We start from the raw sequence: 11,934 nt of genomic DNA, 5'->3' as shown, positions 1-11,934 counted from the left end.
ACTCAACTTCGGCCAAGGAGTGTGGAAGGGGGATTCCTACAGGCAGTCGGCTCTGATACCAACTTGTGATGCCCCCGATTTAATAGTACACTAATCATACACGCAAACGTGTACGATCAAGATCAGGGACTCATGGGAAGATATCACAACACGACTCTACAAATAAAATAAGTCATACAAGCATCACATTACAAGCCAGGGGCCTCGAGGGCTCGAATACAAGAGCTCGATCATAGACGAGTCAGCGGAAGCAACAATATCTAAGTACAGACATAAGTTAAACAAGTTTGCCTTAAGAAGGCTAGCACAAACTGGGATACAGATCGAAAGAGGCGCAGGCCTCCTGCCTGGGATCCTCCTAACTACTCCTGGTCGTCGTCAGCGGGCATCACGTAGTAGTAGGCACCTCCGGTGTAGTAGGAGTCGTCGTCGAAGGTGGCGTCTGGCTCCTGGGCTCCAACATCTGGTTGCGACAACCAGGTAGGAGGGATAGGGGGAAAAGAGGGAGAAAGCAACCATGAGTACTCATCCAAAGTACTCGCAAGCAAGGAGCTATACTACATATGTATGTATTGGTATCAACTGGAGTAAGGGTATCATATGTGGACTGAACTGCAGAATGCCAGAATATGAGGGGGATAACTAATCCTTTCGAAGACTACGCTTCTGGCAGCCTCCGTCTTGCAACATGTAGAAGAGAGTAGACTGAAGTCCTCCAAGTAGCATCGCATAGCATAATCCTAACCGATGATCCTCCCCTCGTCGCCCTGTGAGAGAGCGAACACCGGTTGTATCTGGCACTTTGAAGGGTGTATTTTATTAAGTATCCGGTTCTAGTTGTCATAAGGTCAAGGTACAACTCCAAGTCGTCCTGTTACCGAAGATCATGGCTATTCGAATAGATTAACTTCCCTGCAGGGGTGCACCACATAACCCACCACGCTCGATCCCATTTGGCCGGACACACTTTTCTGGGTCATGCCCGGCCTCGGAAGATCAACACGTCGCAGCCCCACCTAGACCAACAGAGAGGTCAGCACGTCGGTCTAAACCTAAGCGCCCAGGGGTCTGGGCCCATCGCCCTTAGCACACCTGCATGTTGCATGGGCGGCCGGAAGCAGACCTAGCCTAGTAGGCGTTCCAGTCCAATCCAGCGCGCGCCGCTCCGTTGCTGACGTCACGAAGGCTTCGGCTGATACCACGACGTCGAGTGCCCATAACTGTCCCCGCGTAGATGGTTAGTGCGTATAGGCCAGTAGCCAGACTCAGATCAAATACCAAGATCTCGTTAAACGTGTTAAGTATCTGTGAACGCCGACCAGGGCCGGGCCCACCTCTCTCCTAGGTGGTCTCAACCTGCCCAGTCGCTCCGCCTCAAAGTAACAGTCAGGGGCCGTCAGGAACCCAGGCCCACCGCTACCGGGATGGAGCCACCTGCCCCTTCAGCCCCCATCTCCGAATAGTATCACAGGTAAGGTAACTGTGCAAAGTATATTGTATATGCCCGTGGTCACCTCCCGAAGTGATCACGGCCCAGTAGTATAGCATGGCAGACGGACAATAGTGTAGGGCCACTGATGGAACACTAGCATCCTATACTAAGCAGTAGGATAGCAGGTAATGGTAACAACAGTAGTAGCAAGGATAGGCTATGCATCAGGATAGGAATAACGGAAAGCAGTAACATGCTACACTACTCTAATGCAAGCAGTATAGAGAAAAGAGTAGGCGATATCTGGTGATCAAAGGGGGGGGGCTTGCCTGGTTGCTCTGGCAAGAGAGAGGGGTCGTCAACTCGGTAGTCGTACTGGGTAGCAGCGACGTCGGTCTCGGTGTCTAGCGGAAGAAGAGGGGGGAGAAACAATAAATACAATGCAAACAGATGCATAACGATGCATGACAAAGCAAAGCGTGGTGCTAGGCGTGCCCTAACGCGGTATGAGGTGATACCGGTGAAGGGGGGAAACATCCGGGAAAGTATCCCTGGCGTTTCGCGTTTTCGGGCAGAGGAGCCGAAGGGGGAAAGTTGCGAGTTGGATAGGTTAGGGATGCGTGGCGGACGAACGGGCTGCGTATCCGGGTTCGTCTCGTCGTTCTGAGCAACTTTCATGTACAAAGTATTTTCATTTGGGTTACGGTTTATTTTATATTAATTTTAAAAGGTTTAAATCATTTTTTTGGATTTATTTAATTACTTAATTCTAACATTATCCAAAACAGTACATGCTGATGTCATCATGACATCAGCATGATGTCAGCAGTCAACAGAGGTGTTGACTGGGTCACTGACGTGTGGGTCCCACATGTCATAGGTATAATAACCAAATTAACCTATTAATCAGTTTAATTAGTTAACTAGGTACCTAATGTTTAATTAGTTTAATGAAATAGGATTAATTAAGTTAATTAATTTAGTTAATTAATTAATTAATTAACATTTTTATTTACTTATTACTAATTTATTTATTTTTAATTAATTATATATATTTTTATAAATCGTTTTCGTTCTGGGTCTAGGCCCACCTGTCATTGGCACATGGGGGGTGGGGCCTAGCTGTTATAGGCCTAGCGGCCTTAACGGGCGCTGGGTAGACGGGTTTCAGGCGCTGGGGCTGACGCCCATCCCGTTTGGGCGCGGTTGGGGAGCGGCGGCCACGATGGGGCGGACGGGGCTCCGGCGAGCCACCGAAGAGGCGGCGACTGGCGCTGGGGTGAAGGGCAACGGCCCTGTGGGCACCGACGGTCGCGGCCGCAGCCGGAGCAGGGCTGCGCGGTTAGCGGAGAGGGCCGTCGCGGCAGATGGCACACGGCAGCGGAGCAGCAGTAGCTGCAGGCAGTGGTGGTGAGGCGAGTTGCAGGGCGAGGGCGAGGCCAAGGCGGACAAGGCGCAGGAGGGGGAGAGGCGACAGCGCGTCGCACGGGGAAGGAGCAGCAGGGGCGGGGAGCGCCGTGGGACGACACGTAGCGGGCGCCGGTCTGGGACGCAGAGCGCGGTGGCTGCGCGGTGGCGCGGGCGGAGCCGCCCCGGAGCAGCAACGAGCAGGGGGGAGGCGCACGAGGCTCGCGACAAGGAGGCCAGCGGAGCATGCGGGACGGCGCGTGCGGGGTAAGGCAGCAACGGCGCAGCGGGCGCTGTGCACGGGGAGGCAACGGCAGAGGGAGAGCAGCATCAAGGGTCGGCGCGCGGCCACGGGCGAGAGAGAGAGAGAGGAGGGGGAGCGCGGGGCGTGCTCACGGGGGGGGGGGGTAGGGGTTCGGGCAGCGGGCTCGGGGAGGATGCCGGGGACGTCGTCGGCGTAGAGGGAAGTAGTCCGGCAGGGGAAGGGCTTCGGGCGCTGGCGTCGGCGTGCGGGGCCGAGGGGATCGGGAGTTCCCGATCCAGATCCAGGGGGGAGTGGTGCGAGTGGGGTGGGGGTGAGCTAGGGTTTCGGTCGTGGGGGGGGGATAAGGGAGGCGTGGGGGAGGCCGGTTGGGCCTGCGGTCGAATGGGCCGGCCTGCTGGGCCGAAGCCCAGTGGGGGTCTTTCTCTTTCTTTTTTTTTGTTTTCTGTTTGTTTGTTTTTTTCTTTTCTGTCTTAAGTCATTTAAAAGCATTTAGGCATTTTATAAAAATGTGTTTACTTCACCATAATTACCGATGCAATAATAGACATAGCCCGAACATTTTATTTTAATATTCGAAAACTTTTGTCGTTTGACTTAATTAGGATTTAAATTTGAAACGGTTTTGAATTAACCCGAAATTAATTACAGTGACAGAGGTGACGTGTCACCATTAACGTGAGATCACTGTAGCGTGATTATCCGGGCGTTACAATGCAACAATGATGTTTGTATGCTATGGGAAGTATGATCACTAATGTGCACAAGTCTCGTTGCCGGCAATACTCAATGGCTAGTCTCGATGGGTAAGCAACACAAAGGAGTAAGGCTATGATGGCTATCAATGTAATGGCAAGAATGATATATCACGATACCAAGACGAGGTTACCGGTCTCGCTTCCGGTATGGTGTCAAAATGGTGGCACAAATACCAATGTGTAGTCGAGGTGGTCGTTGTTGATGACGATGTAGGATGGCGGTGATGATGTAGGATGCGTCCGTGGCGAAGATGAGCGGCGGTGATGTCGATGTCGAACCGTACCTAGATAGCCGAAACACAAAAGGATACGGTACCGCAACTCAAATTCTCAAACCTCAAAGTGGCAACATGTGTCGGAGTGTGAAACGGTCCAAAATGGTGGTGGTATGCAGAAGTGGGGATGGTGTGTAGTGGTAGGAGTGCGTTTGCGGAAATGTGGGGCGGTGGTGGTGACTAAAACTGAAAAAAAATCAGTTTCGTCAGGGTCGGTCGGACGTCCGGGATGGGCCGGTCGTCCGGTCGTCGTCGGACGTCCGGGCTTGGTCGGACGTTCGGGGCCTGGGCGATTTTCGGGCACGGGATGAACAGCTAGGGTTCGAGGTGGATATGGTGAAAATTGTCAAATCCGGAGGATTTTGTGGATGGAAAGGGTGGGGAAAGGGGGGAAAAGCTAGATCCACTCAAAACAAAGCAAATCCACGGATCCAAACCAACAAAATCTCAACACACTAACGAATCAAAAAAAAATTTGGGGCTATTTTTGTGGGGAATTTTCGAATTAGGACGAAAAACAACAAAACAAGGCTAGCAACACAACGGGGATGCTCCAAAATCGTGCTCAACTTGGCTCATGATACCAAGATGATGTAGGGTAGGAACCCTATCGCCCGATCTTTCACGAAAGGAGTGGAATCCTGCGAAGAGCACGAAGAACACAAAGGGGAAAACGAGAGAAAACACTCAAACCAACTTGAATAGGTCACACATGTGCTAGATCCTCAGATACATGGAACGATACATGATACACGATCAACTAGGGACGATACATGGTAACCGGTCTTCTCCGCGAGGAGGTCTTGAATCCACGGGGGGATCTTCCCTTAGAAAGGGGTCTTGAATCCAAAGGGATCTTCTCCGAAGAGGCCGCGGTCTCTCGCAAGGTGGAGATCTGATATGGATGAGCATAGCTCTATCTCTCAAATGAGCTATCACAACACTAACCCTAGCTAGATGGAATAGGTGGAGTATTTATATTCTTAGTGCAAAAGACGGGGGGGCAAAGGGGGTACATGGGTTGCGGCCCAACACGAATCAGCAGACAGGCGTCGGACGTCCGGGGGTCACCGGTCATCCGGAGGCTCGCGAGGGTCCGTAATTTCGGCTCAGGTGTGCTTCGGTTGGACGTCCGGTCGGGGTCGGACGTTCGGGCGTCGTCGGTCGTCCGAGGGGCTCCGGAAAACCGTAGATTTGGCTCGGGTGTGGGGGCGTCGGTCGTCCGGAGAGGGCTGGACGTCCGGAGCCTGGAGGTCGACGGACGTCCGGAGCCTGTAGCCTCCTCTTCATGACTTCTTCTTCTCCGTCTTCACGTCCATCTTCCTCTTCTTCTTCTTCTTCTTCTTCTTATCCTTGCTCCTTAGCTTATCCATGGTACCTGAGCATGCACAAAGTATCCATATGAGGTAGTAGCCATGTCTCATGTGTATCAAAGTGGAAATGTGAGAGGAGAGATGTCACCTCGGTTTCAAGAGCTCTTGCACGTGCTCGTGTCATGGGTCCAAGAGGTGTCGAAGGAGATGTAGTTGGGTCCATGGGGATGGCCTTGGGATGCTCCGCATCAAGTTGGAACGGAACTTGCCGATGGCAAGGCATCTAATCGGCCCAAGGTGTGTGGCGAGGATGTGGGACAATGCGTCCAAGCATTTGTGCTCCCCACTGCAGAGCTTGTTGTTGTCAATGAGGTCCAGGGGGTGGAGTGCCAGTGGGGGCGCCACTGTCGGGAGAGGATAGTTGTCTGCATGCCATATTGTATGGGAAGGAGGGATATGATGGTTAGAAACATCTCATCGGGGAGGCCGCTGATGAAGTCCACGCTCGTCGGAGGCTCTTGCGGTTCTGGCTCGACCCGCCACCTCTTGTTGGTCGGATCATCCTCCATCGCAGCAGGCGGCAATCCTTGGCCGTGATGCTTATAGATAAGAATGGAGGAGTAGGAGGAGCACCGGAAACTGTTCTATGTACCTCCCCGAGGCGGCCGAAACCAAAACCATCAATAAGTTTTTGGCACCGCTCGCTGGCAGGTCAAAGGGCCCACTTCCCGATGAGCCTGCACGGCGGACAGCTTGCACGTGTCCCATCTAATTAAACAGCTCCCCATAGTAGTAAATGGTCAGTGGAACACCCACGGTTGGAATAATGCAACCGTTTGCGATAATAAGTGGCAACTATTTGTTTCAAAATGCCTAGAAAACTCAAATAATGTATAAAAAGGCCAAACGAACCCTCAATAATTTCATATTTTAGCACGACACTCCTATAGTTGCATGTTGCCTCTGTAAAATAAATCAAGGCAGGAAGAGGCAGCGTATGTCGTTTCGCACACATATGTGACACGTTCCCTCTCGGAACCATGAGGCTTCTTGAGAGAAGCTATGGTTTGTAAGAAGCTTATACCAAAACTTGTCCCAAATCGGATTTTTTTTAAAACAACACGTTGGTGCCATGTCATGACACCATGCCCAGTTTCATGATTTTATGCTAGTTTTGGATTTATAGGAATTTTAAAACTAAGATTCTCAATGTTTCTGGCTGAGCCACGACGCCTAGATGTTTGAAATTCATTCTCATTTCTTGCATGGGACCTAAACATTCACCCAAGGACACATATAAGATTTTTCAACCCGTTTTGGTGCACGGTGGCATGTGCATGTAGTTCACATTTGAATTATGCACATTAAATGCCTAGAAACTCAAATAATGTATAAAAAGTCCAAACGAACCCTAAATAATTCCAAATTGTAACATGAAACTCCTATGTTGCATGTTGCATGTGTAAAAAAATTAAGGGGGAAGAGGCAGTGTATGTCATTTCGCACACCGAGGTGACACGTTCCCTCTTGGAACCATGAGGCTTCTTGAGAGAAGCTACGGTTTGTAAGAAGCTTATAACAAAAATTGTCCCAAATCGGATAAATAATTTACCACGGCATGTTTGTTCCATGTCTTGACACCATGCCAAGTTTCATGATTTTCAGGTGAATTTTGGATTTACAGGAATTTTAAACCAAGTTTCTCAATGTTTCCGGCCGAGCCACAACGCCCATATGTTTGAAATTCATTCTCATTTCTTGCTTGGGACTTAAACATTCACCCAAGGACACATATATGAATTTTCAACCTATTTTGGTGCATTGGAACATGTGCCTATAGTTCAAACTTGAATTATGCATATTAAATGCCTAGAAACTCAATTAATGTATAAAAAGCCAAACGAATGCTGGATAATTCCAAATTGTAACACGACACTCCTATTGTTGCATGTTGCCTCTGTAAAATAAATGAAGGTGAGAAGAGGCAGCGTATGTCATTTCACACAGAGGTGACACGTTCCCTCTTAGAACCATGATGCTTAATTGAGAGAAGCTCCAGTTTGTAAGAAGTTCATACCAAAACTTGTCCCAAATCGGACAAAAAATTTACACAGGATGTTGGTGCCATGTCATAACACCATGCCAAGTTTCATGATTTTCAGGCAAGTTTTGGATTTATAGAATTTTGAAAACCAAGTTTCTCAATGTTTCTGCCAAGCCATGCCAGCAAATGTTTGAAATTCATTCCCAATTTTGGCATGTGACCTAAACATTCACCCAAGGACACATATATGATTTTTCAACCAATATTGGTGCACTAGAGTATGTGCCCGTAGTTCAAATTTGAATATGCACATTAAAAGCCTAGAAACTCAATTAATGTATAAAAAAGATCAAACAAACCCTGAATAATTCCAAATTTTAACATGACACTCCTATAGTTGCATGTTGCCTTTGTAAAATAAATCAAGGTGGGAAGAGGCAGCATAAGTCGTTTCGCACACAGAGGTGACATGTTCCCTCTCAGAACCATGATACTTCTCGAGAGATGCGTGATACGTCTCCAACGTATCTATAATTTTTGATTGTTCCATGCTATTATATTATCTGTTTTGGATGTTTATGGGCTTTATTAAACACTTTTATATTATTTTTGGGACTAACCTATTAACCCAGAGCCCAGTGCCAGTTTCTGTTTTTTCCTTGTTTTAGAGTATTGCAGAAAAGGAAAATCTAACGGAGTCCAATTGACCTGAAACTTCACGGAACTTATTTTTGGACCAGAAGAAGCCCACGGAGTATCGGAGATGGACCAGGAGAGTCCCGGGCTGCCCAAGAGGGTGGGGGGTGCGCCCCCTGCCTCATGGACAGCCCGGAGGTCCACCGATGTACTTCTTCCTCCCATATATACCCATATACCCTAAAAACTTCGAGGAGCACAATAGATCGGGAGTTCCGTCTCCAGAAGCCTCCGTAGCCACCGTAAACCAATCTAGACCCGTTCCGGCACCCTGCCGGAGGGGGAATCCCTCTCCGATGGCCATCTTCATCATCCCGGTGCTCTCCATGACGAGGAGGGAGTAGTTCACCCTCGGGGCTGAGGGTATGTACCAGTAGCTATGTGTTTGATCTCTCTCTCTCTATCTCTCTCTCTCTCGTGTTCTCTTGAGGTGGTACGATCTTGATGTATCTCAAGCTTTGCTATTATATTTGGATCCTATGATGTTTCTTCCCCCCTCTACTCTCTTGTAATGGATTGAGTTTTCCCTTTGAAGTTATCTTATCGGATTGAGTCTTTAAGGATTTGAGAACACTTGATGTATGTCTTGCGTGGGATAACCGTGGTGACAATGGGTTATTATATTGATTCACTTGATGTATGTTTTGGTGATCAACTTGCGGGTTCCGCCCATGAACCTATGCATAGGGGTTGTTGGCACACATTTTCGTCTTGACTCCCCGGTAGAAACTTTGGGGCACTCTTTGAAGTTCTTTGTGTTGGTTGAATAGATGAATCTGAAATTGTGTGATGCATATCGTATAATCATACCCACGGATACTTGAGGTGACATTGGAGTATCTAGGTGACATTAGGGTTTTGGTTGATTTGTGTCTTAAGGTGTTATTCTAGTACGAACTATAGGGCTGTTTGTGACACTTATAGGAATAGCCCAACAGATTGATTGGAAAGAATAACTTTGAGGTGGTTTCATACCCTACCATAATCTCTTTGTTCGTTCTCCGCTATTAGTGGCTTTGGAGTGACTCTTTGTTGCATGTTGAGGGATAGTTATATGATCCAATTATGTTATTATTGTTGAGAGCACTTGCACTAGTGAAAGTATGAACCCTAGGCCTTGTTTCAACGCATTGCAATACCGTTTGTGCTGACTTTTATCATTAGTTACCTTGCTGTTTTTATATTTTCAGATTACAAAAACCATTATCTACTATCCATATCACTACAAAAAAAGACACATCCGTGACATTTTGGGCCGAACGAAATTTTTTTCTGTCATACATATGACACTTCTATGACGATAATTGTGACAAAACCCGGTATCATCATAGATGTGGTGGGCTCCTACTTCTATGACAAAAAATCATGACAGAAAATGGGCTTTTCGTCCTGGGCGGGCCGGAGACGCAGCTCCATGACATTCTTTGGGCCGTCCATGACGGAAAAAACGGTGGTAGAAGCAAGGGGGAGGAAAATTTCGGGGAGTTCCCGGTTACGGTGGGAGGTCGGGGGCCGAGCGATGTGCGTTTCTCTCGTACACGTACGCGTGTGTGTGCGAGGCGTTGGCTCTAACTGAACCCGAGCGAGGCGTTGGGCTCTAACTGAACCCGAGCGATTGCACTGCAGGCTATGCGTTACTGAACCCGAGCGATCGATCGATGGCTGTTAACTGAACCCGATCGAGCGATTCCTTCGCTACTGCCGCTAACTGAAGCCGATCAATGCTGCCTCTGGATGAACAGTGAGCGTTGCGGGGGGGGGGGGGGGGGGGGAGGGTGGATGAACAGTTCTCAGTGGGGGTGGATGAACAGGACCCCGTGGTGTTGCCTCTGGATGAACAGGACCCCGATCGATCGAGCCGGTTGGGGCTGGATGAACAGGGCCCCGTGGAGGGCTGGATGAACAGGACCACCCCGTGGAGGGCAGGATGAACAGTAGACGGTGGAGGGCAGGATGAACAGTAGCCCGTGGAGGGGTGGTTGAACAGGAGCCCGTGGAGAGGGCTGGTTGAACAATAATCGGTGGAGTAGCGTGCGGTGGAGGCTGGATGAACAGGAGCCCGTGGATGAACAGTCGCAGGTGGAGGCTGGAGGAGGTCGACGGTGGATGAACAGTAGCTCGTGGAGGCTGGAGGGGGTCGATGGTGGAGATGAACAGTATCCCGTGGAGTCCCGTTTTGTGGTACGCCACACTCCTCCCGATGAACAGGACCCCCGTTTCGACCGTAGCGCTCCAACACAAGTCCGTTTCGTCCATTTTGCGGTACGCCACACCCCTCCTGATCAACAGGACCCCAGTTTCGACCATAGGAGGTCCGTTTCCTCCGTTTTGCGGTATGCCAGACCCCTCCCGATCAACAGGACCCTGTTCCGAACGTAGGAGGTGCGTTTCCTCCGTTGTGCGATACGCCAGGCCTCATTTCCATCGCCTGTTCCGTCCAAGCCCTCCCGATGAACACGACCACGCATTCTATTCCGACCCAGCCGGTTGGCTCCCACGCGTTCCGTTGCCTCCCCATGAACACGACGCATTCCGTTGCCTCCCCATGAACATGACGACGACGCTGTTTCTCCGTTCCGACCCAGCAATGTACACGAGCCCTGGCCGTACATATGCGCGAGTAGGCGTTCGAGACCCCGCCCGTATGTACACATACGTGGCCGTATTTTCTTTCTTGCACCTCGGCCGCTGTACGTATGTGTACATGTGATAACCCACAAGTATAGGGGATCGCAACAGCTTTCGAGGGTAGAGTATTCAACCCAAATTTATTTATTCGACACAAGGGGAGCCAAAGAATATTCTCAAGTATTAGCAGCTGAGTTGTCAATTCAACCACACCTGGAAACTTAGTATCTGAAGCAAAGCATTTAGTAGCAAAGTAATATGATAGTGGTGGTAACAGCAACAAAAGTAAAGATAGCGGAGTCCACTCTTCTTGAGAATAACCCGCCTAACACGGAAGATAAGGACAACCTTGGTTGATACATGAGCTATTCGAGCATACAAAACAGAATGTTTATTTGAAGGTTTAGAGTTTGGCACATACAAATTTACTTGGAACGGCAGGTAGATACCACATATAGGTAGGTATGGTGGACCCATCTGGAATAACTTTGGGGTTTAAGGGATTGGACGCACAAGCAGTATTCCCGCTTAGTACAAGTGAAGGCTAGCAAAAGACTGGGAAGCGACCAACTAGAGAGCGACAACAGCCATGTACATGCATTAAAATTAATAAACATTGGATGCAAGCATGAGTAGGATATAATCCACCATGAACATAAATATCGTGAAGGCTATGTTGATTTTGTTTCAACTACATGCGTGAACATGTGCCAAGTCAGGTCACTTAAATCATTCAAAGGAGGATACCACCCCATCATACCACATCATAATCATCTCAATAGCATGTTGGCACACAAGGTAAACCATTATAACTCATAGCTAATCAAGCATGGCACAAGCAACTATGATCTCTAATTGTCATTGCAAACATGTTTATTCATAATAAGCTAAATCAAGAACGAGGGACTCATCATATTTACAGAAACAAAAGAGGTCGAGTTCATACCAACTTTTCTCATCTCAGTCAGTCCATCATATATCATCATAATTGCCTTTCACTTGCACGACCGAACGGTGTGAATAATAATAAGAGTGTACGTGCATTGGACTAAGCTGGAATCTGTGAGCATTCAATAAACAGGAGAAGACAAGGCAATATGGGCTCTTGGTTAAATCAAC

Source organism: Triticum urartu, chromosome 2A (genome assembly GCF_056163025.1).
Source record: "Triticum urartu cultivar PI428250 chromosome 2A, HENAU_Tu73, whole genome shotgun sequence".
Taxonomy (NCBI): domain Eukaryota; kingdom Viridiplantae; phylum Streptophyta; class Magnoliopsida; order Poales; family Poaceae; genus Triticum; species Triticum urartu.
The sequence above is the reverse complement of the archived record's forward strand: the minus strand, read 5'-3'. Positions refer to the sequence as shown.